Raw genomic sequence first — 27,465 nt, 5'->3', positions numbered from 1 at the left:
TTAAAAAAATAATAACAACATAATAAAGCTGTTTCCTTTGTTTCCTTATTGTCCAAGAAGACATTTTAATTTGATCAACTGTTTATGCCAGCAGCCTGCAGTTTCAGAGCTGAAAGCTTATAAAATCAAATTAAATGAGAGCATGTATCTCAGCTGCCTAAACTGCAAGAAGTATCCCATCCCAACCAATTCACATCCTTCATCACAAATGGAGCAATGCAACAGCAGCAAGTATCTTTTTCTGAATTGGAATAAGCTACCTGAGAAAATATTCTTCTCATATAAAACAGTTATCCTTTCAGATTGTCTGCATTTTCTTATCTCATCAATTTTTTTAGTGTATTTCACTCTTTCTCTTGTAGAAGATAAATGGAATGAAAGGTAATATGTAAAATATCAGAAAATGCTTTGTTTCCCAACTAGAAAGAAATACTAAAGCTTCCTTAAAGCTATAATTTGGAAATAAAAGAGGAAGACAGTAAAAAATGTTTAAAAGTCAGTCATGTGTCCCCAATATTTTGCATAATATTTTTATCTGCTCCTCGGAGAACAGCAGATAAGGGACAATTGTACTCAGAGCAAAGACTTTACAGGTCATCTGTTCTGAATTTCATTTTTTTTTTTCATTTCTTCCCAAAAATCTATTATTTTTTTTATAAGCATTGAAAAATTAAACCCAGAGTATTTCTTCTATTCTTCTCTACCTTAGCCTGTAACACAGGATGTTTTTTACATATGCAATATTGAGATGGCTCTACTTAATCTGCAGGTCAATCCTTTCCTCAGGTTTTAAAAGGCACATTTCTATATTTATATAACATGTGGTGCTAAACTATAACTAACAGGTCAGGATGAGCTAGAGATCCCTCTATTTTGTATCCTGAATTTTATTTCATTTTGCTTTTTCTGCAATTTTAAAAATATGCTCATTTGCAACAGCATTTTTAAGAGAAATGAAACTTGCAAACCTTCCCAAATAACTACAACTTTGCTGCTTTTGCTTTGAAAGGAGTATATATTTTTTTCTGTGTTCCTAATGCATTTTTGTAGATTCAACTGTTGAAAGAATCAATTTTCTCCAGGGATAACAATTCTTTTCAATAAGAAATGAAACTTCTACTTCTTTTTGCTCAATGCTTGTTTCATGCTATTTCATTTTGCACACAGTTACTGCAACAGCCAACATTTCCTTGGACATCATTGACAGAGGTGCATACAATTCCTAATACAACAGAAATTTACCTCTTCCATATACACAGAAATGAAATAAAAATTTCAAAACAAGAACATCATACACATTTTGCCTTAAAAGATTTTCTTCAGTGGAGCTGGGAGATGTGAGGCTTTCCTTCTTATCTTGAAACAGTGCAGGATCAGGACAGTACATAAGAGCTAATGGCTAAATGATGGCTGAAAGGAGAGCACTACAGGCAAGAAGACTGTAGTACTGAATCTACATCCAGCTCTTAATTTTAGAAGTGAAGCAAGGTGCAGGGGAAAAGAAGGAAAAAAAAAATAATACAGAAGAGAAGATCTAGGGTTGTAAAATGTAATATCAAAGATGTGTTATAAGTAGGTAGAAGTCAGTCTTAGAACACTCTGTTGTTCACAGCAGTGAGAAGGTAATGGAGAAAAGAAGACTGGGATGGTGAAAGCTGCTTTTGCCAAACTTTTGCCAAAGAGTACTGTTGAGTTTTCATGCCTGCTGTTGCCTGTAAGTACATAAGTCTGGTTTCTTCCTGTGCTCTGTGACTTTGCCACCATGATCTTTCATCCACCCTTGTCTTGCCAGTGTGATGGCTGTAGTAGAGCAGGAGGGATAAGCCCTCCCTCACCACACTTACATGTCTTGATAGATGGGGAGGCTCTCAGAGGAGGCCAAGGACATTCTCAGGATGCAAGCAGGGTGAAGCTAAATCGCAGAGAATTTCTGCTATGAAAAAAGCAGATAGTAGCATCAACACGATATGCTGGCTGATCCTAAACAGATACTAAGCATGGAGCATGGCTTCTCCACTTTAGAGTGGCGACTTCTCAGTGTGCAGAGTCAGAGTTTGAGGTTCCTCCCCAGAATAAACATTTCCTCTAAGCAGCAGCTGAATTTACATCACCATCTGGAGAAGTTCAGGCATTTCTGTGAAGAGCATGCTGACTCTCGAGTGCTGGATAGTTGCATAATAGACGTGTATACCAGAGATCAATTCTACAGCTCCAGAAGTATTTTACAGGCTCTATTCTTAGTGATCCCTTGCCCCCATTTATTCGCAGCAAAGTAGAAAGCATAACTTCCAGTATATTTATTTACAACAGCTTTTAGGAAACAAAAGAAATAGGTATTCAAAGTGAGATGCTCTGATAGTATTCATAAGGAAACAATTACTCTTTAATTTGCTCTGGAGGGCCTAGTTGTGATTTATGGTAAAACTCTATAAAAAATTTCTACCTATTGTACTGGTGAATATAAATGTTTATGATGTTACCTGGGAAAAGATGAAATGTAGGGAATAATACTTTAGAAAACAGTGAATATATTACATCCTACATTTCAGCAGTTGGTCTTGAGTCTGCAGAGAGTGGTCACAAGCACAGCCTGGGGGAACTTGGCCAGCCTGCATTTCAAATGTTGTGATTGTTCTCTTGAACAGAGGCAATATGAATTCAGGTCACCTTTGTGGCCCTGAAACAACTCATGTAGAGCGTGACTCATGATATGGGCCAAGTAGCTATGAGGATTTGCTAGCTACATCAGCCATTGCAGAGCTGGCTGAACACGCTTCCCATTCAACCTTGACTGGCCACAGCCCATAACTTTCTGTCAACAGGTTGAGTTTGTTTGCAAGCATCTCTAAACTTAAGAGTATGGGGAAGGACCTAGATTCACAGCTCCGTGACAGAATTAGCTGAGGTGGTTAAAGAGTTTACTTCCCCCCTAGACAGACACAACAACCTTTGAAGTTTGCTCGGAAGAGCCTACAAATCTAAAAAACTCCTCCATACCAGGTGATATGTAGCTTGAAGTATTTTAAAGCAGCAAAGGGAGCAAACTAATGAAATAGTTTACTAGAACTTTGTTTCCTGAAATATCAGCTACTGTTTAATCTAAGAGAAAAAATTCCTTTTATTTCAAATTGCCACAGACTTACCCCATATCTGTAAGTTGTCTTTGGGCCAACACAAGACCAGATGCTCCAGGAAACATTTACATCTTGTTGCTTGAATGTTCAGAGAAAGTAAACAAAATTATTTCCCAAGGGCAACTAAGCTCATCTAGTCTTGAAGCAGACACCTGTTGACCATGGTGTTCAAATAACACGCAGCACTAGTGAACAACAAATTGTCCTATGTACAAGATCACATTACTGTGGAACTTCATGGGTCTAGGTGCAAGAAGGCTGTGAACTTTGCTGTGTTTGCTATGCTTTGTTAGCTGCAATAATTGCTTCTGATTAATCAGAGCTAACACTCCAAGATGCTTTATAGAAAACTAATTTCCATCAATTTGGTATCACCACAAATTGCACTCCAGGGCCCACATTCAGCTGAAGTGATTTAAGAGCAGTCTAATTCAAGGGATTCTGTCAAAGCTCTGTGTACTTCATGAGATTTATCTTCCAGGACTGGTCTTTACCTTGGTTCATATTACTTATCCTATTCAATCTCTCCTTTTCCAACTTTTTATTAAGTTATTTTCAAGCTATTCCACAGGAGCTTTTGAGTGAAACCAGCCAGAAAATTATTTACTTTAGTGTCCTACTTTCCTCATTTCCAGGAATATATAGGGATGAAAAATATCTCCCTCTCCTTACAGTACAGTACAAGAATGCCGTATTGTAAGATGCGTACATATAGCTTGCAATAACATGAAGATTAATTTGTAGATTATACACAGACGACAAGCTAGTTATTTTGAATGTTAATGACTGCAGAGCATAAAATATTTTTGAAAATTTGCACCATTCTAACAAACTGAATCCTAACTGAAAAATGATAGATGCGTCCCAAAACTGAATTATTCTCAGGCTATAATTGTAAATATTAGTGTTCATTTCATTTGTCCATTTAGTGGATTTTATGTCATCTGAGAAGGAGCTTATAAGAAGGAGGAGGTTCAACTACTTACACAATCTAATAGTGATAGGACAAGAGGGAATGATTTTAAACTAAAAGAGGAGAAATTTAGATTAGATGTTAGGAAGAAATTCTTTACTCAGAGACACAGGAACAGGCTGCCCAGAGAAACTGTGGATATCCCATCTCTGGAAGCATTCAAGACCAGGCTGGATGGGGCCCTGGGCAGCCTGATCAACTGATTGGCAACGCTGTCCATTGCAGGGGAGCTAATGCTCAATGATCTTTAAGGTCCCTACCAGCCTAAACCACTCTATGATTCTATGAGAGACCTGGAGCATCTAACTGTGAGGCAAAATGAATGTACAGAAGTTAAAAAAATAGGTTCTGCACCTCCTATGATGGAGTTGGTTTCACTTGGTAAAGCACCTAAGCATAGACCAGGAGATTACATTTGTACAGCTGTATATTTATAGCTGATTCTTATTCTGTCAGGCCATGCTCTTGTCCTTAATAGCAGCTTTCAATAATATCATATATCATTTTTCTATAGCAGGAAAATGCATCATAATAGAAAACATGTCAGTATCACTAGTGTTAAACATATCTGACACGTTGTCTAATATGATGTATTTTCCTCATATATAAAGAGATACCTGACATGTTGGACCATACTTCTCCAGAAAAAAAAAAAACAGATATGTCCAACCCTCGTCTGCTTGCAGCCTGGCCCTGTCCATCCTGCAGCCTCCTGCTACCCCACACCATCATGGTAGTGGCTCTTCCCACCAATTGGCCCAGCCTGGCCCTGGGCACACACCCATAGCTCAGCAACAACCACACATCGGTGCGTGATTGGCACTGTCTGAGCTGAAACCAGGGCATAGAGAGGGCACAGTGTAGCGCTGACTCAAGTAATGGCAAATAACTGAATGCATTCTTATATACTGACTGAACACATTCCTGTGAACAGTCATGCTTTCTGCTTTGATAAATGAATTTGAGAACAGGTTGCAAGATTTACAAAATATCATCAATTTTAGAGTGCATTTGTGACTCCATCTTCAGTCAAAATAAATACATTACCTGTGGATTTTCAAATGGGATGCACAGAGTTGTAATCAGACATTCAACTCAAAAATCTGGTCATATCTCTTTACCAGACATTTATAAGACCTCTCTTACTAGAGAGAAATACCCCTGCCTTCACAGTAACACCTTATTCATCATTTTATGTTTTTGTTGCTCTCTTTTTTTATGTCTTAATAAAAATATTAAAGATTAAAATAAGTGTTGTTACTTGAATACATTAACTATATATTTTATGAGGGCTGCTCTGAAAGTAATGTCTCCCATATGTTGGTCCACAACGTAAGAGACAGATGTTGGTGATATGGCAGTAGAAGCTGAACCTTCCCACTAATATTTCACTACATGTTGTTGCACTGTGACAGAAGGAAGCAGAGGGGCAATCTGACACAATGACATCTGACATGGAAGTGCCTATGATACAAAGATGTGTCATAGATTTATTCTATGTGGAAATGGCATCCATTTACATTCATCAATGCTTCATGAACATTTATGAAGACCAAACAGTGGATGTGAGCACAGTGAGGTGGTGGATGGTCTGTTTCAGCAGTGGTGACAGCAACAGGTGATCACCTCCATTCATGCAGACTTTTATAAGTGTGCCGTGAAGGCACTTTTTCACCTCAAGATGATGGTGGTGACTATGTTCAAAAATAGTGTTTTGTAGCTCTTTGGGTTTGTTGTATTTTCCATGGAAATAAATAGGAGGTAATACTTTTGGTGCAACATGGTCCAACTTACACATCCCAAGTGAATTCCCCTTCATTCATTGTGGCCCACATAAGCCAAAAGGTTGGACATTCATGCTCTATATGGTCCTGGAATAGTCTTGGGCTGTGGAGAGTCTCTCCGGCTTCAACATAGAAGCAACATTAGCCCTTGTTTGATACCTTGAGAAGCAGAGTTCACGTCCTTCTGAATTCTTATTCCCTCCTTCAATAAAACAGGAACTGTGTCAACGTATCAGACAGATTTGTTAGGAAAATGTATTAAATAACAATTCTGTGGATTTAAAACTTATTCAGGAAAGATCAGTTCAAATGTCATGAAAACTCTGTAAACAGATGTTATTGTAAAGTTGTAGTTGAATTTTCAACTGTCCAGAAATTTTAAAATCCATGAAGACTATCTGTCAAATTTCTATTAAAATTTAATTTCTCCTGCCAAAAGTAAGCAATACAATCAATACAAATCTGAAGATAAAAGTTTTTATTCCATTTCCTGCTGTTTTTAAAGGGAAGCAAAGAGTTATAAATATTACAGATTTAAAAAGAGATAGCGATGTGAAATTCATGAAGATTTGCATACAATTATCCTGCTGCACTGAGATAACCAAAATTTAATCATGTGGAAATAGCTGAAGAACTGTTTTATGAAGCACTAATACCTAGGAAGTTTGGGAATAGAAAAATAGGAGCAATCTCCCTAACCTCCATTCTCTTGGTGTTCTGGGGTGTATAGGTGCTTTATGGTTGCTTTCTTTCACATCACTAATCTGTCCTTGCAGAGTCCATTTTGATTATTATTATTCACTGCCTGTGAAAGAATGTGCTTTCTTGTTTTTATTTTTCACTTTTAGAACCTTGTACTGTATGCCCTCTACACTGTTATCCACACTGAGCTGATTTACCTGCTTAGATTAACACACAGCGCTTGAGATGCCACAAGTTTAATTATGTTCTTACTCAGATGCTTCTCTTTATGGAACAGCAGATGCTATGAAATATCTATTTTTCCAGTGTGGATTTTGACAGCAATAAAAATTTGCTTATGAAATGCTGTGATTGCTATTCCAAAGTATCAGAAATCATCCTAGAGCTGGGTTGGTGCTTCAATGACAAACCTCTAATGGATCTTCTTCCAGAAACCAAACTACATCTCAGAAAGCAGTAGCTAACATGGTGACTCATACACGATTCAACATTTCTTTTGTTTTGTTCCATTTGTTGCTTAATAGGTAGCATCTGGCTTTATTAGGCATATTTTTGTACCTTTTATGTAGGCTTCTCTTTTAGCTTCATTAAAATATTGCGCAATCTAAACGGTTTATGCAGCAAAATAAGGTGAGGGTGCTTTATCGTTCTCATATTTCCCTATAGACATGGTATGAGACTTCCAGCTTCTGAATCACTATGAAATTGGAAGAGCATTGAGTGTGATTTCCTAGCTCATTTGGCTCTTGCTTTCCTGCTTGTGTCTCCATTACACATCCAGTTCTACACCTCATTTCTTCTTGGTGATTCAACAGCAGCTTTCACCTTCATTCACCTCACATGTTAAATTGCTTCAGGGAAGTACAAGGATGATATGTGGGCTTTATTTCAGTAAAATTGGCCAAGTCAGTGAGAAAATAAAACTTAAGTGCATATCAGTACATAAATGCATTTTAAGTCAAACAACATAGTTCTGACAATCTTTGACAATATTTCTAAAGTTAGAGTTGTTGAAAAAATTATTTATCTAATCAATTTAATGTATCCATACCTGTCATTCTTATTTGAGGCCTCAAAGTGAAAACTCCTAGGAAAAAAAATACATATTTTTAACATCAGAAAACATACAAGTTTCTTCCCTTTTTATAAATAACTTTGACTCCCATTCTGATTGACAGAGAACAAACATGAATTCAGCAGTATGGAAAGGGGAAATTAAATACCTCCCACTCAAATTTGGTTTTGGTGACAGTTTTGACAATATATTTTCTGATGCTGCCAAAAAATAGCAGGAATTAATAAGAGTGAGGTGCCCACAGGAAAAAGATTTCTTCTACTATTTCAGTTTCATTTGTCAGAAGGGAAATACAGTCGTTGAGTAACTACTCTTAAACTGAAACGGGAAATTCCACTTCCCTTTCATGTACATAGCAGGAAGTTGTAATGACATGGTAATGCTGACTCCAGACGTCCAGAATGGTTGCTATAAATTCTGCATTTTTTTTAATTCAACTCAGAAAGCCTTCCTGCAAGGCTGCATATATTGCTACTGAGCATGGAATCAATTGTTATTTCCATATTGTAAACTCCACATTGTCTAGTACAAGGCATGCCTGTAGCTTCGTCGTACATTGCCAGCGATATATCTGTATCATATTTCTCCAAACAGATTAATATGCTTGAAAGTCTGCATAATAATATGCCCTTTACTTCTCTTTTAAATGTCTGCATCCTAGAAATAAACAGCCTTCGAACATATTATGTGTGCATCTCTGTATTTTGTGATATGCAGCACCCAGATAGAACTGTGACATGTGTTGCTAATGAATTCAGTGGCAAAATGCACATTTCTTACATTCTCATAGTTACAAAATCCTTCTGAAGCGTATCACTTTAATAGGAAAATGTTTTATTCAACCAACACACACACGTAGAAGCTAACCTTTGTCACAGAAAAGTATTAAACAGTACCATTTTCACAAAGTTTTCAGATCTTTCTGGTAGCAAAAAACTATCACCTGCTTCCTGTGGTTTGCAAGAAGATTATTCCTCTTCACCTCCTAGGCAGAGCAGCAGGATATGCAGAAAGTCTTTTTTGTCAATTCACTCCTGACATCTGAAACGAAAATGATAGTTTTTTACAACCCATTTAGTAAAGGAGTAATGGTAGGTGAAAAAAAAAAAAATGAAACAATGATGTACACCTCACATCAGGAAAAAAAAGAAATGTATGTTATTGCCAGGACAGCAACATAGAAAAAATAAAAATAATAAAAACAAACAAAAAAAAAAATCAGTTTTGTAAGATCACGAGAAAACAGTGAGAATCTGAAAAAACAAACAAACGAAAAAAACACACCTCCACAATCGGACAACTCATCTGGGAGAAATTACAATAAAGGAAGAGAGTGAGGAAAAATATACAAAGACATAGCAGCCATAAGCAGATGTTTTTACAGGACTAAACACATAAATGAATTTATATTCTTCAATTTTCTTTAGCTATATCTGCACTTGTAACCATACAGGAGACTATATGAAAAAAAATGGTAAGAAATCATGGTCAAGAAATACCAGTGACAGATTTGTGGTTTGATCAGATTTTGATAATGTGGATCACTGAGATCATAGTGTATTAGGGAAAAAAATAAAAAAAAACAGGCTTCTCCCAAGCCCTTTCATAACTACTTCCACATAAGTTCCACCCTTAATCTGCTGCCATTCCCCACCTTCCTCCAGGATTTTCTACAATGCAATTTTCCCACTGCCCTAACAGCCTAAAGAAGTTGGGCTGTTGCTTCACTGTACTAGATTTAGGACTCCCAGTCTTATTCCTAACTTCATTAAAAACTCCCACTCTCCCTTTTTGCATTCTCAGTAATGATCTTCCCATGAAAAGACTGTGTATCGAGATTATTTCAAAAGTAATGTCTCCTGTTTATTTCCATGGAAAGGACAACAAGTACAAAGAGCTGAATAACACTATTTCACAGAACACATTCTCAACTACAAAACACTATTTTTTGACATGGTCACCACCATAGCAGTACATTTTTTGCCAGTGATAAATAGGAGCCCACATGCAATTGTATGTATTTGTTTCATACACATGTCCATATCAAATTCCACTTTGTCAGACTGTTCCTCTGCTGCCAACCACTGCATGGCAACAACATGTAATAGAATATTGATGGGAAGGTTCAACCCCTACAGCCATACCATCAACATCTGCCTTTGACTTTGTGGGTAACAGAATAATATAGGAGGCATTACTAGCAGAGCAGTCCTCATGTATTTAGAAGTTGACATTGGAAAGGGATTAATAGTTAGCTATCTTCCCAGCTCTATTAATGTCCACATTCCAGATATTCAATGTTTCTTAATTCCATTGAAATCTATTTGACAGCTAAATCCCAACTCCCCCACGTCCTTTTTTTTTCAGTTTAATTTCTCGTTTAATTTGTTCCTTCATGAACTACAGATTTCTCCCTTTTAATATATCTTAAAGGTAGAACAAAAGCCTAAAAAGGGTAGTCTCTACTTTCACATGAGGCCACATGATGTGTTTCAAACCTTATCAGCTGTGACATGTGCTGTTCTGTCTAAGTTACATCCAGTCAAAGGTCATATTATCAATCTACCTATCCCTTATTCTTAGAGACCTTGAAAAGCTGGCAGCTTTCAGTATGAATTGTCTCATAAATTTGGTTCAGAATTATTTCTCTCAATTCTGATCTTGTTTATGCAGGTGGTTAATACCATTGGGATGGGAAGGGGGCCTTTAATGTATGTCCATATCATATTCAATATGTAGTAAGCAAGCTCTACCTTAGTAAACTGGAGCTATGGAGCTATAGAGTTTCCTGATATATACCAATATGCTTTCTGTTTCAGCTGATTTTCAGAACCAGCTCTGGCACCATGATTATAAAATAGATTATCTTTTTGGGGGGGAATTTGTTAGGTTTTCATAGTATTTCTTCTCAAAACCACATCCATGGCTTAAGAAATTGCAAATGAAGAACATGCTGATACTTTCAGTATCTAAAGATGAGCAATAAGAAAGGAGGGGACAGACTCTTTAGCAGGAGAAATCGTCTCAAATTCAAATGGGAGACTGTATAAGAAAAATGTTTTTTTTACTATAAGGGTAGTGAAGCACTGGAACATGTTGTCCAGAGAGGTGTTGGATGCCCCATCCATGGAAACTTTCGGTTGGGCTGTAAAGGGATCTGAGTACCTGATCCAGCTATAGGTGTCCCTGTTCATTGCTGTGGAGTTGGACCGGATGGCCTTTAAAGCTCCTTTCCAACTCAAACAATCTATGATTCTAAGTCTCATTTACTTTTCTTGTAGAATTTGTCTTCTTTGTGTTGAACTTGTTGTCCTTCTTTCAAGGTGTGACCTCAATTCAACTTGAGTACTTCAAAGCTTTAAGACTGGCTTGCATGGATTTCTATTTAAGATAAAGATCCTTATTGATTTATAGTCAACAACAACAACAACAAAAATCTAATGTACATAGACAGCAGTTCACTAATGTTGCCTTTTAAACAACTTTTAAACTATCTTAATTCACAGGCAAATTTGAGATGACAATGGAGCTAAGGGCAAAAATCTGTTTCCTATGTTTCCCAGTTAACTATACAGCTGTACATACTCCCCAGTATACATTTTGGAAACTTTTAATGGCTATTCAGAGTCCTCAGAAATATCTTTGATCTCATTAGTTGCACTGCAAGATCTAAGTCTTAGGATGTTTTACATCTTAACGTACAGACTGGCAAATAATGGATGAAAAATTGCTTTTTTTGCAGTTATTTGTAATTATGCAAGTAAGGTCCAGTTTTAGTGTAAATAATCTTGTATGAAAGAGCTAAAAATACATTCTGATGGTTGACTCTCAGACACTTTCTTATCACTGCAGACTAGTTAATAAAGCAATTGATTACTTGAAAGTCAAGCAGAGAACTAAAAATTCCCTGGTGCTAAAGTTTAAGAGATTGAAAACACAAAATTAATTAAAAATAAAATCTGTTTATGCCTCATTTAGAATATGCTTTGAGGGTTTTTATTCACATTAAAAAAAAAAAAAAAGAAACAGAAACAGCAATAACAACTAAAACCACTAGAAAGTCTGCTCAGAAGATAAATTAAGAGATAGATCACTAGTTAATCAAAATAGAATTGGGGATTGCTTGATCCAGGAAAAAAAAAAAAAGATTTTTTTTTTTAATACAGTTACTGAGAAATTAGTACAACTGGCTGTGATAGAAGAATGAAAAAGATGAATATCTGATAAAAAGTTTCTGACCCTGCAAATACAGAGTCATAGAATCATAGAATCATTAAGATTGGAAAGAAAACTAAGATCACCAAAACCAGCCATCAGCTCATCCCCACCACGCTTACTAAGCATGTCTCTCAGTGCCACATCTACAAATCTCTTGAACACCTTCAGGGACAGTGACTGCATTACTTCCATGTGCAGTCTTTTCCAATGCCTCACCACTTTCTGAGAAATTCTTCCTAATATCCAGCCTGAACCTCCCCTGTCACAGCTTAAAGCCTTTACTTTTTGTGCTATTGTTGTTACCTGGGAGAAGAGGCCAATCCTCACCACACCATAACCTCCCTTCAGGGAGTTGTAGAGAGCAATAACGTCACCCCTGCTCCCTTTCTTCTCCATGTTGAACAATCCCAGTTCCCTCAGCCATTTTCCATAAGACTTGTGCTCCAGACCGTACACAGCTTCTTTGCCTTTCTTTGGACGCACTCCAAAGCTTCAATTTCTTTCTTACAGTGAGGGGCCGAAAACTGAACACAGTACTCAAGGTGCAGCATCTCCAGTGCTGACTACAGAGGGATGATCACCACCCTAATCCCGCTAGCTATGCTGTTTCTGATGGATACAAACCAGGATGCCATTAGCCTTCTTGACCACCTGGGCAAACTGCTGAGCTCATGGTCAGCTGGCTGTCAGCTAACAACCCCAGATCCTTTTCCTCCATGATGCTTTCCAGCCACTCTGCTCCAAGTCTGCAGCAATACATGAAGCTTTTGTGACCAAAGTGCAGGACATGGCACTTGTTAAAGTTCAAACAATAAATAAGCACGGTCTAGCTTTAAGCATGACTATAGTCAGCTGGCTTAAAGTTCCACAAATATCTGAGTATTACCCTAATTAGACCAAACAAATAAAAAGGAAATGGGACCGCTTACACAATTAAAATGTATTTGGATAACTAATAAAAGGAATGAAAAAAGATTGGCTTGAAGAAAGAGAAACATTTCTTGCATTCAGAAATCAGAACTTGGCTATCAAATCCATCTGTTTTTTCCCCCACTTACCCTTCTCTCCTCTTTACGTGTTCTATCCACTCTGTACCTTCAGGAAGGTGACCTGCCTTCTCATCTGTTTGCAAGGGTGGTTCCAGTTCCTCTCTAAATAACAATAGCTGAAGGATTACCTAGCAGAGAAAAAGATAAATAATTTGATGGTGAGTGACTCAAATTCACAGGGAAATTAAACTTTTTCGAGTAACAACAACATCAGTACTGACTTGACTGTGGAAAGGAGCAATTATTATTAAAATTAATACCATAAACATTTATCTTTCCCTCTTTTTTTCTTCTACCATATTTTCATAAGCATTTAATTCTTTCTTTTTAAAGGAAGGAAAGTCTAGTCTTCTACTGAATAGCACACACAAACTGAAACACACTGAAGGCATGTATACAGTTTTAGATTTTACCTGACAATCCATTTTCAGAAAACACCAGTCACACATAAATACCATTTGAAAAAGGGACAAAATTCACAGCACAGTTAGTGTCTCATTTTCCTTTCTTTCTTTTTAAGCTACCGATTTAGTTTCTTAAGTGTCTGTTGGGTTTTTATCACTCCTTGTGCTATCACTGGAGATTCTGAATAGAGATGATACAAAACTATTTTTAGCTAATAAGCAGATCTAGGCAAAACTAAGTTATTTCATCTTGCAGGGATTCACACATTCTTTTGGCTTTTGATTTATTTGATCTCAAATGCTTAGAGTTAAGCTTTGAATTTTATGTTCAGATAAATCCAAATACAAGGTAAAATTCATTTGAAAGTACCAATGCTGTCCTGCTGCTGCAGACAGGCTGCATGAAAGTAGCTTTAACCGATTTCAGCATTTGAAAACAAAAGTACAGTTCACTATGAAATTTCACCAAGTATTACCTTGATCTTACCCAAAATGCTAGGGCTTGACTCTAGGTTATTTGATCATTGGACTGAAGATATAATGTGTACATTTTTTCACTTATTTAAAATCTAATGAGTCTTGCATAATTTTAGTTTTTATAATAAAATTCTATGTGGTTTAAAGTTTAATCAGATAACGGGCAATCAGATAAGTAACAACCCACTCCACATAGTTTAAAAAAATGAAGGATGTAAACATTATCCTTGTAGAATCCTGAAGACTTCCTTCGTGCTCTTCATGGAAACTTTTACTTTTCTCATTGTTCTTTTTCTTCATTCTGCTTGTGCCCTCCTGTTTTTTATCAGATCTCCTGTTAATTCTGTTTCAGGTCCACACATTATTTTTGGAGTGAATCAGTGTTTTGCTTTGTAGGGATGAATATCACTGCACACTTTAGTATTAGGAGTTCTGTGTCAAAGCAGACTTTAGCTTATGTACCATAACATAAAAACAGACACATCTCCAAAAACACATTATGAACCTGGACCTGCAGTTCATAAATGTTAATCATATTTAATAGAAAAGTATCCAAACTTCAAAAGTATTCTCCATTTTCTTACGGCTTTTGTAGTTTACCAAGATGTAGCAAAACCTTTCTGTTGCCCACAGCTGGCATATCCACTTGTTTCTCTTGGTTCTGCACTAAATTCAAACTTTGACCCTCAGCATTCAGCCCTGAGAAAATTCCTGAAGCAGCACAATTACTCTGCCCAGTTTCTTTATGTAGTGCTTTTAACTGAGTGCCACATTTGCCTTTCAGACAGCGCAGCTACTCTTTGGTTTTGGCCTCAGGTGAAGTACTTATTGATTACTTACATGCGTGCTTGCAAGTGGGTCAGTCCCAGCTAGACTAATGCCTTTTCATCTCTACTCCAGTGCTGCAGCCCTTCTTCATGCAATACTCCACCCATGTTGATTAAGTGTGGGCTGTTTTGAATGCTGACGAGCCTTTTATCTGCTTGGAGATAGCACTCACTCTTCATTTCTCTGCCCAAGTTCAATGGTAGAGCAATGCCAGGCATCCCAAATGCTCTTGGAATTCACCCTTGGCTCTAGGGAGAAGTTTTTCAAAGGCAGACTCTGGGGCTGAGCAAGCCCGAGCAGTCAGCTGCAGTAGGGCACTCATTTAGTATAGGGTATGGTGAATAACAGCAGCAGTTAGGAAGTACAATTTTCAGAGCAACCTCCATTTACCAGGTCAGTGCTCCAGCAAATGAATAAAAATAACAGATACGAAGTAAATGTTTTTGTTTGAATGCTCGAGCTAATGCTCAACCCAGCTTTCTTTCTTACACTAGATACTGTCATTTAAGAAGATAATCCAATTTTCCTTTGGAAGGATGCTCAGAACAAAGAATCTTCTGCAGCAGAGCTGCCTGGGAGGCTCTGAGGGTTCAGCTGAATTTGACTCTGTGCTGTTTCTGAGAAACAGTGTTCTCTAGCTGCTGCACACCACATGTACACTCCCTACAGCACAGTACCTAGTGACTTCTAATGAAAACGTTCTAATGAAAATGTTCTGCTTACTCAAGCCTGTGAAAACTTTTTGCAATTTATGGAGGCAATTCTTCTAGGATAAGCACCAACAATATTACACTTCTTCATAGGAAACATCAAGTTTACAGAAAATTGTTTGCTCCTGAGCAGTCTAAGAATGTGCATATAACTACTCAGTGTTTCCTTAAAAAAATGTTACAGTCTTATACACTCCTCAGAAATTCTGTAATCAATTTTTTTTTTCAGACTGTAAAGATGCACTGGTCATCTGCTTCATTTATCCTACTGTAAACTCCTTCCATTCAACAAACACTGCTATATTGAGGCTCATTACATATGTAGAAAATTCTAGGCTAATATCAAAGTTGTGAAATTTCATTTCTTTTAGAAAGATTAGAAACACCAAGCTAGGCTTATTTGGAAATGAAATTAAAAATAAAGTAAATAATCCTTTGAAAGCACACATGCTTCCAGACAATGTTTTCACTTAATGCTTTTCGAAATGTCAGTTTTCTAGTTTATATTCTTTGTACAGAGAAAATCTTCATGATAAGGGAGGTCCATTTCTCTTATGCATGACCTATCAGTCTCCTTGTTTATGAATAATTTCAGGAAAAAATACCCACGAAAAAAAACCCTAAATCTCATGTATCATGTAATAAATAACACCATTATATCTATCAGATACTAAATTTGGAAACCTGACCTTTCTATGTATGTGTTTTGATTGCCATAGGTCTAATAAAAAAAAAAAAAAATCTGCTGAAACCTTTTTTCTGTATCAAACTGAAAGATAACCATGGTTACAATGCCAAGTTCTAAGCATGAAATTGCAGGCTTTAGATGCAACAAAAATGATATATTGGCTCTCAGAGGCACATCTGCACCAGTTCTCAAATTTGTGTACTAAGAACAGACTGTTTACAAGATAAGGTGACTGACACTCTTAATTACAGATGCATACCTCTAGATAAAAGAAGATTATTATTTGCATAACCTGATTGCTTAGTAGAATATTATACATTGCTTGGGCTAATAAAATAATAAAAAAAAAGACATTAATAACTTTGAAACCAAGAGACAAAGCTTCTTTGTTGTTGTTATTTTGGTTTTGTGGGAGACATGATGTAGTCTCCTAGCCTCTCTATACATACATACTCATACTGCATACACATCTTCTCACCTGCAGACCCACACTCTCAAAAAGTGTAAGGCATATTCAGGGTTAGGGTTTAAGAGAAAAATTCTGAGAATATTTTCTACTAACAAGGGAACAACTGTCATTGTAATGTTTTTAAATGTAAGTTTGTTATTTTATCACTTATAAATAAACCATTTATATTAAAAAAAAAAAAGGAAGAATACGGAGATATGAACCGTATAGTTTTAGATTCTTTTCCCTAATTCATTCCTACAGCATTTTGCTAATGAGATACACAGTGAAATTACATCACTCATGCATTATTTAACATCATGCCCTCTGGAATTTCTACAGCTTGAGTTTAGATGACTCATAAGCTTGAAATCAGGGCAGCTCTAGGCAATTTAGGTTTCAGAACATAGAGTAACAGAATACATGCTATTCTACATCCATTACTTTTCAATTTTTTTTTAACTTGATCTAGCTGGGGAAATGAAAATGTCCTTGGAATGACAGTTGCAGAAAAGTGATCTGGATGTGATGACTGATTTTCCTCAGAAATATATGGTGTTCAGGTAAATGCCTGAAAGTCAGATGCAGAAATCATCACATTGGCAAAAATCACTATGATTTAATGAGATAGAAAATTTGTCCAATTAGGCAAGAAAATAACTATGTCAAGTATGTATGTAATTATGTTTGTAGAGTGTCAGAATTTCACTTATTATGTCCTATCATCCAAAACATAGATATGTGTCAGTATAATGATACTAGCAGCTAATGGAGAAACAGTGAGTTTGTTACCTTTAGCAGGTTTTATGCTGTTGTTTTCCTTCAGGTATGTTCTGCAAGGCGATACTGAATATTTTATCAACTAAACTAACTACAAAGGGCACATCTGAGATAAATGGCAGCTGGCAGACTTTATGTTTGGAATCTAACAAAGTCAGTGGTAAAATGCAGTGCAGAGGTAACATTCAAGGTCTCTGACTCATAATCACATCTCACATGATTAACTTGATAAAGATTACATGAAGAAAGCATCAGTGCATATTCAGAGTGCATATCTGAGCCACACTTCCACAAAGTAGCCTGCAAAAAGGTAGCTGATCCACTGTGATGGAATTTCCTTCTTTCAGTTCTGGTCATTGGCAAAGTCTCCTCAAGAGACTATCTAAAAGAAGGCTGATAGTAAGTGCCACATGCAGAGGCTCCCACACAAGCAGGGCCAAGCCCTGAGCAGCCCTCATTTTATCTTTATTATAATAAAACCGATGCTTCCTCCCATTAGCTACTGTTTGTGTTCACTGGGAGCTGTAGGGGGGCAGCAACAAAATTGTCGTGAACAAGTTTTACAAGTTTGTTTTGATCAGCTGAGATTTGAGAGTATGTCCTTCAGCTGTGCCTGGGTGATATGAACTGTAGTGAGGCACAATATTAGACATAGACATATACATGCATTTCTAATATTGGCAAGCACGTGCCCAAACCCACTCAGAAATACCATATGTAGCATCAGATACTGAGTAAAGTCCTTTGCTTTGAGGCACACTGATGTGATGTGGAATCTGATCAGCAGAGGAAGATAGTTCTGTAGGTGAAGATCAGATGTTAGCCTAGAGGCATTTCAATCCAGAGACTCCGTCCTTGGCAGGATAATCTCAATGGCTGCAGGGAAGAAAAGGCGACTTCTCACGCAACTAAAACCTAAGCCAAACAGACCCTTTCTATTTACAGACAACCCTGGAGAGAAAAGGACGGCAGATATGCCACAGAGAAAGAGTAAAACATATTTACCTTCTTCTCCAAACCCTCCATGACATGGGCAGCTATGTGCTGCAGTCAGAACTGGAGTGATCTTCATGGTCACATCACAGTCACATCATGCAGTGATCAATCCAAAACCACGCATGCAGAAATGTCATGGGGATGTTTTTCTTCCTTAAGAGTAAAAAACAAATGTTGTCTCATGTGACTTTATGATTACCTACTAAAAGATAGGCATCTCATTGCTTATTGCACCTGCTGGATCAGCCAAAGAGGTTTATGTGACAAGATCTTCAGTGGGACAGAGTGGAGACTTTGACTGGGAACAAGACTTTGTGACGGTCATTTCTTTGCAGTTCAGTGACTTCAGTCATCTTTTAATGAGGCAATGTAAAAATTCAGCTTATTTTTCCATATAAAATTAATTAAAATCATTATCTTCTTGAACTCTCATCACTTACCAATGTCAGCATTGATTTTATCTTTATTGTAATAAAACCAATGGGAATCAGTCCTGTCATTTGCTTGTACAGGATAGTTAATCCTATTTACCTGTTCTAACAGTTACTCTGGCAGACTGTTCATTCAGTTTATCCATCCAGTTGGACATTTTTACAGGGTCCAGCTCTGAAAAAATTGTCATTGCCTTGAGGCATTACTGCAGTGTAAACAATATATAACCCACCCAAGGCCAACTAGTGACTGCAAATACAAAATCAATATGACAAACAAAGCAGTAGCAGCAGAGATTAAAGCCACAAAGATACATGTAAATGCTTGACAGACTCTTAAAACTCAATGAGGTACTTCCTTTTGAGCCACTAAAGTTGTGTGTACATAGGATGACAGAAAGCTATAGACACCAGAGGTATAGACCCCAGAGTACTGGCAGATCAACAGGAAATAATTAGAATAAAATGTGCAAGTTAAATGAAATAAATTGCCATGTTATTCTAAGTAGTGCTTTTGGGAGAAATACATATGCCTTCAGAATTTTAAATAGACCCCTGAAAAGATCTGTTTTTTCTATAGTAAATTACAAAAAGAAGAAGAAAAAAAAAGAGAGTAAAAGAGAGAGAGAGAAAGAAAGGAAGACAGGGAAAAAGACAGAAAGAGAGAGCAGAGTTTTTACATTCTCATCCTTCTAGACATTTAGACAGATGCAGCAACAGACTGATGACCCTTCAGATTGGAACTAAAAATATGGAATTGCTGCCATCCTAGCTTAGCCTACTCTAATCCCAACATCAAGTATGGTCGAGATTTACACTGTACCAGAACCCTTCCCAAGGGCTGCAATAGCACAGTGAGATCATAAAGCAGAATGTATGAGCTCTTCATGAATTTGTCACTAAGGAAGACACATTTCTGACCAGGGAAGAGGCAGTGCCACCAGTTCCATAAACCCTATGTCCTAAGGCATGTCACATGCAAGCTACGTGCAGGCAGGAATTGTTACACGCAGTGTGTAGGTTAGGACTACGTTCAAGAGGGAACATATTATAATTTGTGTTCTTTTAGTCCATCTCCTGTAGTCAGAGGTTCTGTTTTGACATTGGGATATCCTTCTTAACTTCTCAAAGGCATTTAAAAATAATAACTAGTCAAGTTCTGAGAAACTCAGGAGTGAGGTTTATCACAAGGAAATCCATACCTGCTATATTAATCTGAAAGAAAGCACTATTATTTATCTGTATGCAGTGTCTGCGGGTATAGACTATCAGAAGGCTAGAGTACCTCCCCCACAAGGACATGCTGAGCCTAGAGAAGACTCCAGGTGGACCATATAGCAGCCTTCCAGTACATGAAAGAGGTCTACAGAAAAACTACAGGACGGCCTTTTAAGAAGGGCATATAGCGACAGAACAAGCAAAAATGGTTTTAAACTGGAAGAGGGTAGAATTATTCTAGATATTATGAAGAAATACTTTAGAGCGAGGGTGCTGAGACACTGGAACAGGCTTCCCAGTGAGGTTGTGAATGCCCGCACCCTGGACCCGTTTGAGGCCAGGCTGGATGGGTCTTTCAGCAACCTGGACCATCCAGCCAATTCCTTATCAAGCAAGTGGTCCATTTGTCAAATACATTTTTCTCCAACTTGGCAACCAGGATGTCATGCGGAACAGTGTCAAACACTTTGCACTAGTTCAGGTAGATGACATCAGCTGCTCTTCTTTTATTTACTGACACTGTAACTCCACCACCAAGTTTTTCAGGCATGACTTGCCCTTGGTGAAGCCACGTTGGTTACCACTAATCATGTAGTCTTTATTTTCCACGTGTTTTAGTAGGGCCTTCAGGAGGATCTGCTCTGTGATCTTGCCAGGCACAGAGGTGAGACTGACTGGCTTGCAATTCCCTGGATCTTCTTCTTTTTTTCCCTACTTGAAAATGGGAGTTGTGTTTCCCCTTTTCCAACTAGTGGGAACTACATCAGACTGCTGTGACCTTTCAAATATGATAGATAGTGGATTGGCCATTTCATCTGCCATTTCCCTCAGAATATATTAATGGATCTCATCAAGCCCTCTGGATTTGTGCACCTACAGGTTCTTTAGATGATCTTGAACCTCATCTTCACTTATAACAGGTAGATCTACCTTCTCCAAGTTCTTACCATTGCTATCTGCAGCTTCGGTGGTGTGGCTAGAGCCCTTGCCCGTGAAGACTGAGGCAAAGAAGTCATTGAGCATCTCAGCTTTCTCCATATCCCTTGTGACCAGGTCTCCAGCTTCTCCTTCCATTCCCTATAAACTTTCTTTTTGAGCTTAAGTAAGTTCAGGAGCTCCTTGCTGATCCATGGAGGCATCCTGGCATTCTTGCTTGCCTTCCTTTTTCTCAAGATGCACTGCTTCCGGGCTTGGAGAAGATGGTCTTTGAATATCAACCAGCTTCTTTGGGCCTTTCTTCCCTTCAGGGCTTTCTCCCTTGTCACCCTGCCAAGCAGTTTCCTGAAAAGTTAAAATCTGCTTTCCTGACACCCAGAGCAGCAAGCTTGCTCAGCACTCTCTTTGACACCCTGAGGATTTTGAACTCCACCATTTCATGGTCATAACAGCCAAGGCTGCTCTTGTGCTTTGCATTACTCACCAGCCTCTCCTCATTGGTGAGGACAAGATCCAGCACTGTACGTTTCCTCATGGGTTCCTGTACTACATGGAAGAGGAGGTTATGATCAACACATTCCAGGAATCTCTTTGATTTCTGGTGCACTGCTGTGTTGTCCCTCCAACAGATATAGGGGTGGTTGAAGTCCCCCGTGAGGACCATGTTTTGTCAGTGTGAAGCTGCTCCTATCTGTTTTTAGAGGGCCTCCTCCACTTGGTCTTCTTGATCAGGCAGTCTGTAGAAGACCCCCACTACAGTGTCTCCTTCCCTTGCCTTCCCTTTAACCCTTACCCATAAGCTCTCTGTCAGCTTCTAGTGTATCCCCATGCGGAGCTTCATAGACTCCAGGTGGTCACTGATGTAAAGGGCAACACCTTCTCCCCTTCTCCCCTGCCTATCTTCCCTAAAGAGTTTATATCCATCTATTCCTACACTCTAGTTGTGAGAGTCATTCCACTGTGTCTTAATGATACCAAACACATAATGGACCCCAACCTCGCCCAGAAGACCAGATTTTTCAAAATTAATTCCAGTTGCCAACAAGAACCACCAGAATATTTTTCACAAGTCTACTCTTCAATCCTTTGTCCCCTAGTCTATATATATTTACAGGACTGTCCCATCTCAGGCACATTATCTGGCACTTGCTCTTATTAAATTTCATAATGCTGGTGATTGCTCAGTCCTGTAATTTTTCAGGATCTCACTGCAAGATTTCTCTATTTTCAAACAACTCCTCCTAATTTAGTATCATTTGCAAAATTAGTATGCCTTCAAGTCCTGCATCCAGATCATTTGTAAAAACAGTAAAGAGAACTAGTCTTAAAACCTACATCTAGTTTATTGCTGTGGCAGGGAGAGACATAGACTACAGGTTATGTGAACAATACTGTACCTTATTTTTCACCTGTACCAGATGCTCATCCTAAATGGCAAGAAAGAGAGAAACCAGGCAGGGAGGGGAACCTAGGAGCATTATAGACAGATCGCCTGCAATAAACAAGTAAGTGAAATTTCAGAATAAATCTATATTAACTCTAATAGCTAGGTTTTTTAAACTGTATTACTGGATTTCTTCTCAGAGTATTTTCCTGTCTTGACTTTTTTTCTCTCTCTTTTTTCTTCTATTCCATCCTTAAAACTCACTGGCAATTATTATAAGGTCTGTTTATTTTTCAGATTTTCTTTCCACCAAATTCCAGGCATGGAACAAAACATTTCTGGATGAATACAAAATTACAGTGCCTGTCTTCAGAATTTATCATCTTTTATCAGTAAGAAAAAAAAAAAAAAACTGTTAGATACCAAGAAAAGACATCTATTGTCAACATTGCAAACAAAAGTGTCATCATAGAAGCAGAAAGACTTTGTTAACATTGTTTTCCAGGGCATCACTGCCAGGTAACGTTTAAAGAAACATTTAAAGGAGTACTTCTTTTCTTATATTTATAAGGAGCTCTTTCAAATGGCAAGTAAAATAGGAGAGAGCAGAAAAATGCTTGTCTAAAATTATAATTGGTCAAGACAGTAGTTGATATCTAGGCTACTGAATGGTAAAAGCTGACCTCTCAGTACCATCTATATTGGCTACGGTGAATGCTTTCGAATTTGAGGATTCACATCACATCCAACAGCTAGTATCAAAGCATCTTCTGTCTTCTGCTCTGCCTGTATTCTTCATTATTTAGTGTTGTGTTTGTGTAAATTAGATTGTTAGCTCCTACATATTCTTCCACATGCTTGCAAAGCTGTATGGGCAATTTTGATACTATATATACTATAAATAATAATAAAATATCAGGCTTTTTAAGCTATTTATCACTGTAAACACTTCCCTCAGGTTATATTGTGAGCATCTCTATTTCAGAAAGCTTAATCCTGAAAATACATAGAATAAATAAATAAAAATATTACCTGGAATCACTTTCAGTCGAGAAAGTTATCAACGTGATTAAAAGCAGACAACTGAAATCTTTAGTTTTTACGGCCCTAAGATCTTTCTTTTTAAAACTAAACTATCTTACCAAAAAAAGAAAAAAAGAAAAAAAGGAGAACCTCTTATTTGACCCTACTTGTGTGTGTTTGTCTTTGTAACAAAAGGTAGTAAGCTGGAAAAATAATTCTTTATACAGAAGAGATATTGTTTGGTTTTCATTGTCTTCAATGATTATTCACCATTTTTGAATTTTTTTTTTTTTTTTTTTGCAAGTTTTCCATCTGAATACTCTAGGTTTTTAAATGGCATCTATCCCATGATTTCTATTTTTTTTATTTATTTATGAGAATATTTTTATATTTCTGCTTAAGGGACATTTGCCCTTCACTTTTCAAGAAAGTTCTCTATTCACTAAAACAGAGAGATTTTGGTTCTGGTAAATGGTAGACTGTGTCCAAGTGCCAGGTATAGATTTTGGTAGAAAGGAGCTGAGCCAATTTATTGCCTCCTCATGGTGAGCTCCATGCTCTGGGCCTTCACAGTCTCTACTATTAAGCTAGCACACACTGAAAAAGTCTTGCATCCTTCAATGAATCAGGATAATTTGGGGTAAAATGCTATAACAAGAGGAAAATATTTTTCCTGCCCTCTCCACCTTGCCCTGTGTAAACTTACCCAATGTTCTTTTTCCTCCAGGAAAGCCCAAAAGAGTTTCAAGTCCTCTTCTACATTTCCATTAATTAGAGAAATACTGGAAAATGCTGCTTTTTATTTGTTCAGTCATCAAGCACCACACAAGGATTTTAAGGATTTACCCTAAACAGAATGCAGATCTAAGAGGATGTCTGTTTTTTGCACTCTCAGAAAATGAAGATCCTACAACAGCTTATTAATCTTCTGGTTAATCAGAGAAAAACCAGGAAATCCAACTGTGCAGATTTCCACTGCGTGTACAAAATAGGGAGTGGGGATGGAGAGAAGAAAGAAAAATAATTTTTTCCAAGAGCTTGTTTCCTATAGGGTACTGATCTCTTTCCCTTTCTCTTTTTTTTTTTTTTTTTCCTCTTTTTTCTTTTTTCATTTCTCTTTTTTTTTTTTTTCTTTTCAGTATGCCTTAGTGGGCTTTATATAAAACACATGCATACATTGACTACAAACAAAACAAAAGACTTGCAGTTTTTGTGGGGAAGATTTGCTAACCAATTGATACAGACTTTTTGATTCATGATTCTGTTTTCTTCAGTAACAGAATTTTAATATTTGGATAAGGAATATGTGTTTGATGGTACAATATATTGTACATTAAAGTTGATTAAGGGACAGTTTTCTTCAAACAGAACCAAAAATTTTCATGGGAAACTAGAAAAAAAGACAACAAAGTTTTGCTGCCTTTGACTTACTACCTTTTGAAAATCATTAAGTATTTAAACAGAATAATTGAAATGTGTCAGGGAGTAACATAATATCCAAGAGGAAGGTATTAATTTGATATGTAATTAAGCCCAAATTATTATATCAAATTAAAAAATCTTAACTTCTAGTAATTTATTTTAAAGCAACATTATCTACTGGGAATAGGAGGTGGATGCTCCACCCTTGGAGACACTCAAGGTCAGGCTGGACAGGGCTCTGAGCAACCTGATTGAGCTGTAGGTGTCCCTGTTCATTGAAGGAGAGTTGGACTAGATGAACCTTCAACGGCCTTTCCAACTCAATCAATTCTTTGATCTATGATTATATTTCAAGGTGGTCTTTTAAGTGCCTGCGAAAGAAATATTGTCCATGATTCTCTGAGGAAAATTTGATATAGGTGAGAATTTTGTCTCTGATTGTCTAGATTGTCTCAATTTATATACTGCAAGTATGAAACACTGCATGCAGACTTGTATGAAGTGCATATGAAAGTAAAACAAATTGCAAACCAACAGGGACATTAGCAGAACTATTGCTGTTCTTCAAAATTCCACCATGAATTATCAGCTGATTTTTCTTTACATGAACAAATCACACACACACAGCATGGACTTTATTGCAGGTACAAGCACGAAGCTTCCTGAGTAGCATTCCATGGTGCTGTGTCCTGTGAGGCATCGATGTGTTATGACATTTCCTGTGAGCACTCAGCTTGCATTCATAACAGAGCCTTTGAAACTGCTAGAAGGAAGTGATTTATTTCAAAGATTCACCTCTTGCATGCAGACAACAGCAGTCCAGTCTGTATTGCTTTTTTTTTTTTCCTTTTTAAATGTAAGATACATACATGAGATGTTTCAACATTGATCATTCTCTTCTATGGCAGCACATTCTGAAATGTATGAAGGAAATACAAAAGAAAAGAGTACCACAGTGAACATTTTCATGAGGCTAAAGGAAAAGAGTGACACAATACAGGAGAGCTTGCAGTGGACAGGTTAGCAATTGTCTTTATACCTCCACAGGAAAATCAGTTTTGAAGCTGGAGAACATGAGACTAAGACAGAACTTCAGGAAGCAAAGGAAATAAGTTATTCAGAAAGGCCAAAATTATCTGAAGGTGAGCTTAGCAGTAAGTTGGAAGAACTGATAAACTGTAATGCCTGTGCATTCATCATTCCACTTTTGGAAACCAATCCCAACCAAGCATTCTGAGATTGGTTTTTATTTCTTTCTCCCTGTTATAAATATATCTGGCCAGAACTGCAACTCACATAAATCAGCTTGACTTCAGTGAAGCAATACCAAATTAGAGGAAGAAAGGATCTGGCCCCATGGAAATATTGTATGTATTTTCGTGGCATTCTGCTGGTTCTGAAATCAATACTTCATTTATCTTCTGTCCATGGTACAATAGAATTCTTGCTGTAATTGTGTTGCTTTGAGCCTGCTGGACGTAGCAGAATTATGCAACTGAGACATACTTTCATTTGCCAGAGAGCATTCAGCTTTCAAAGTAGTTCTTCAAAAGCTTTTATTTGTTCCACATTCCAGTTAATATTCTTCCAGTTTTCTCTCACAAGCAAGTTGGTCCTATTAAAGATAGCGGAGGTCTGAGACCTGAGCCCTCTCTATTCCCTTTCTGACACATCTTCATTTTCATACACATATTGTTTAATTTCAAACAGCTGTTTATCCATTCCCATGTCCAACCTTGTGTCACTGTTTGAATAGGCAAAGTCAAATGCTGTCACTTACCCTTCTCATTTATTCTGTACTAGTCAGAAAGGGAATATAGACAAGATTCAGTTTGCCAATAAAAATCAAAGACAATCATATACAGAAATAATTAGTAATCATAAAGTCAGGAGCACACTTACTCCTTGGGTTCCACTGATATCACTGATGATGATTTTGACACAGAAACTGATGAGAAGTGTGGAAACAAAAGATGTTGAGTAAACATTAGTACAGTTAAAAGCATAGGAACAAATACTAACAAAGTAACTGACAGTGTGTACTGATAATATATATATATTCCCGAGATATAAATCTCGGGAAAAGTGTTTCCACTACCTCCTTTTGAAAGACAGTTTAACACTGAATTACAGGTAATCCTAATTAGGAGCTGTGAAACAAATGCATTGTCTCCATCATCTGTAAAGGAATTTAAGGTTTCTATCTTTTGTCCCACAGCTGTACCTACATTTAGGCGCCGCATGATTATTCCATTGCAATAATGGAATACTGGCAAAGTCATTTTGCCATTCAGCAGTTTGTATATTCCTGTTTCTGTTCTGAATACTTAAATTTTTCTTAAGTCCATAATTGTGAGGGATAAGAGACATAAATAAACCACAAAGTATGGCTAGGGGATTGGTACCAGGATGTCAAAAAGGGCAATTATTTAGGCAGATTGACAAAGAATAAGAAGTCATTCCCATCTGTAGACCTAATAATGTACTAAATCTTGTATAGATGTATGAAACATAATATATTTCGTAAATACAGTTTTTCTAAATAGTAAAAATAGAAAAATTCTATCACTCTAGCGGGGGTACAATTACATTAGTCAGAAAGGGATCTGAATGCCCAATTAACAGCTACAACTACAGTGACAATCCATTTTGTGAAAATGACTGTCACTGTGGTGACAAAGAATTACAGATTAATACTTATGTATCTAATGCTCTTTCTATGAGCTATAATACTCTTAATATAAATTAGAAGTGTTTCCTGCTCTGTGAAATACCTAGGGGGAGT

General features: G+C 37.2%; 1 long non-coding RNA gene across 3 annotated transcripts; it reads right to left on the bottom strand.

Annotated features, from left to right (window-relative positions):
- Positions 1-3,143: 3,143 nt before the first annotated feature.
- Positions 3,144-18,411, bottom strand: LOC104910383 (uncharacterized). 3 transcript variants are annotated; one of them, XR_014882598.1, is made up of 5 exons: positions 18,276-18,411; positions 12,945-13,063; positions 8,612-8,709; positions 7,645-7,680; positions 3,144-3,212 (listed from the first exon to the last, which is right to left on the bottom strand). It is a non-coding gene; the product is annotated as an uncharacterized LOC104910383 (long non-coding RNA). The 3 variants fall into 3 exon arrangements; XR_014882597.1 differs by lacking the exon at positions 3,144-3,212 and having other exon boundaries at positions 5,454-7,680; XR_793023.3 differs by lacking the exons at positions 3,144-3,212; positions 18,276-18,411 and adding an exon at positions 14,657-14,785 and having other exon boundaries at positions 5,454-7,680.
- Positions 18,412-27,465: the final 9,054 nt, after the last annotated feature.

Source organism: Meleagris gallopavo, chromosome 3 (assembly GCF_905368555.1).
Source record: "Meleagris gallopavo chromosome 3, MGAL_WU_HG_1.1, whole genome shotgun sequence".
In the NCBI taxonomy this organism is placed as follows: Eukaryota; Metazoa; Chordata; class Aves; order Galliformes; family Phasianidae; genus Meleagris; species Meleagris gallopavo.
This window is presented reverse-complemented; position numbering and strand designations above follow the sequence as displayed.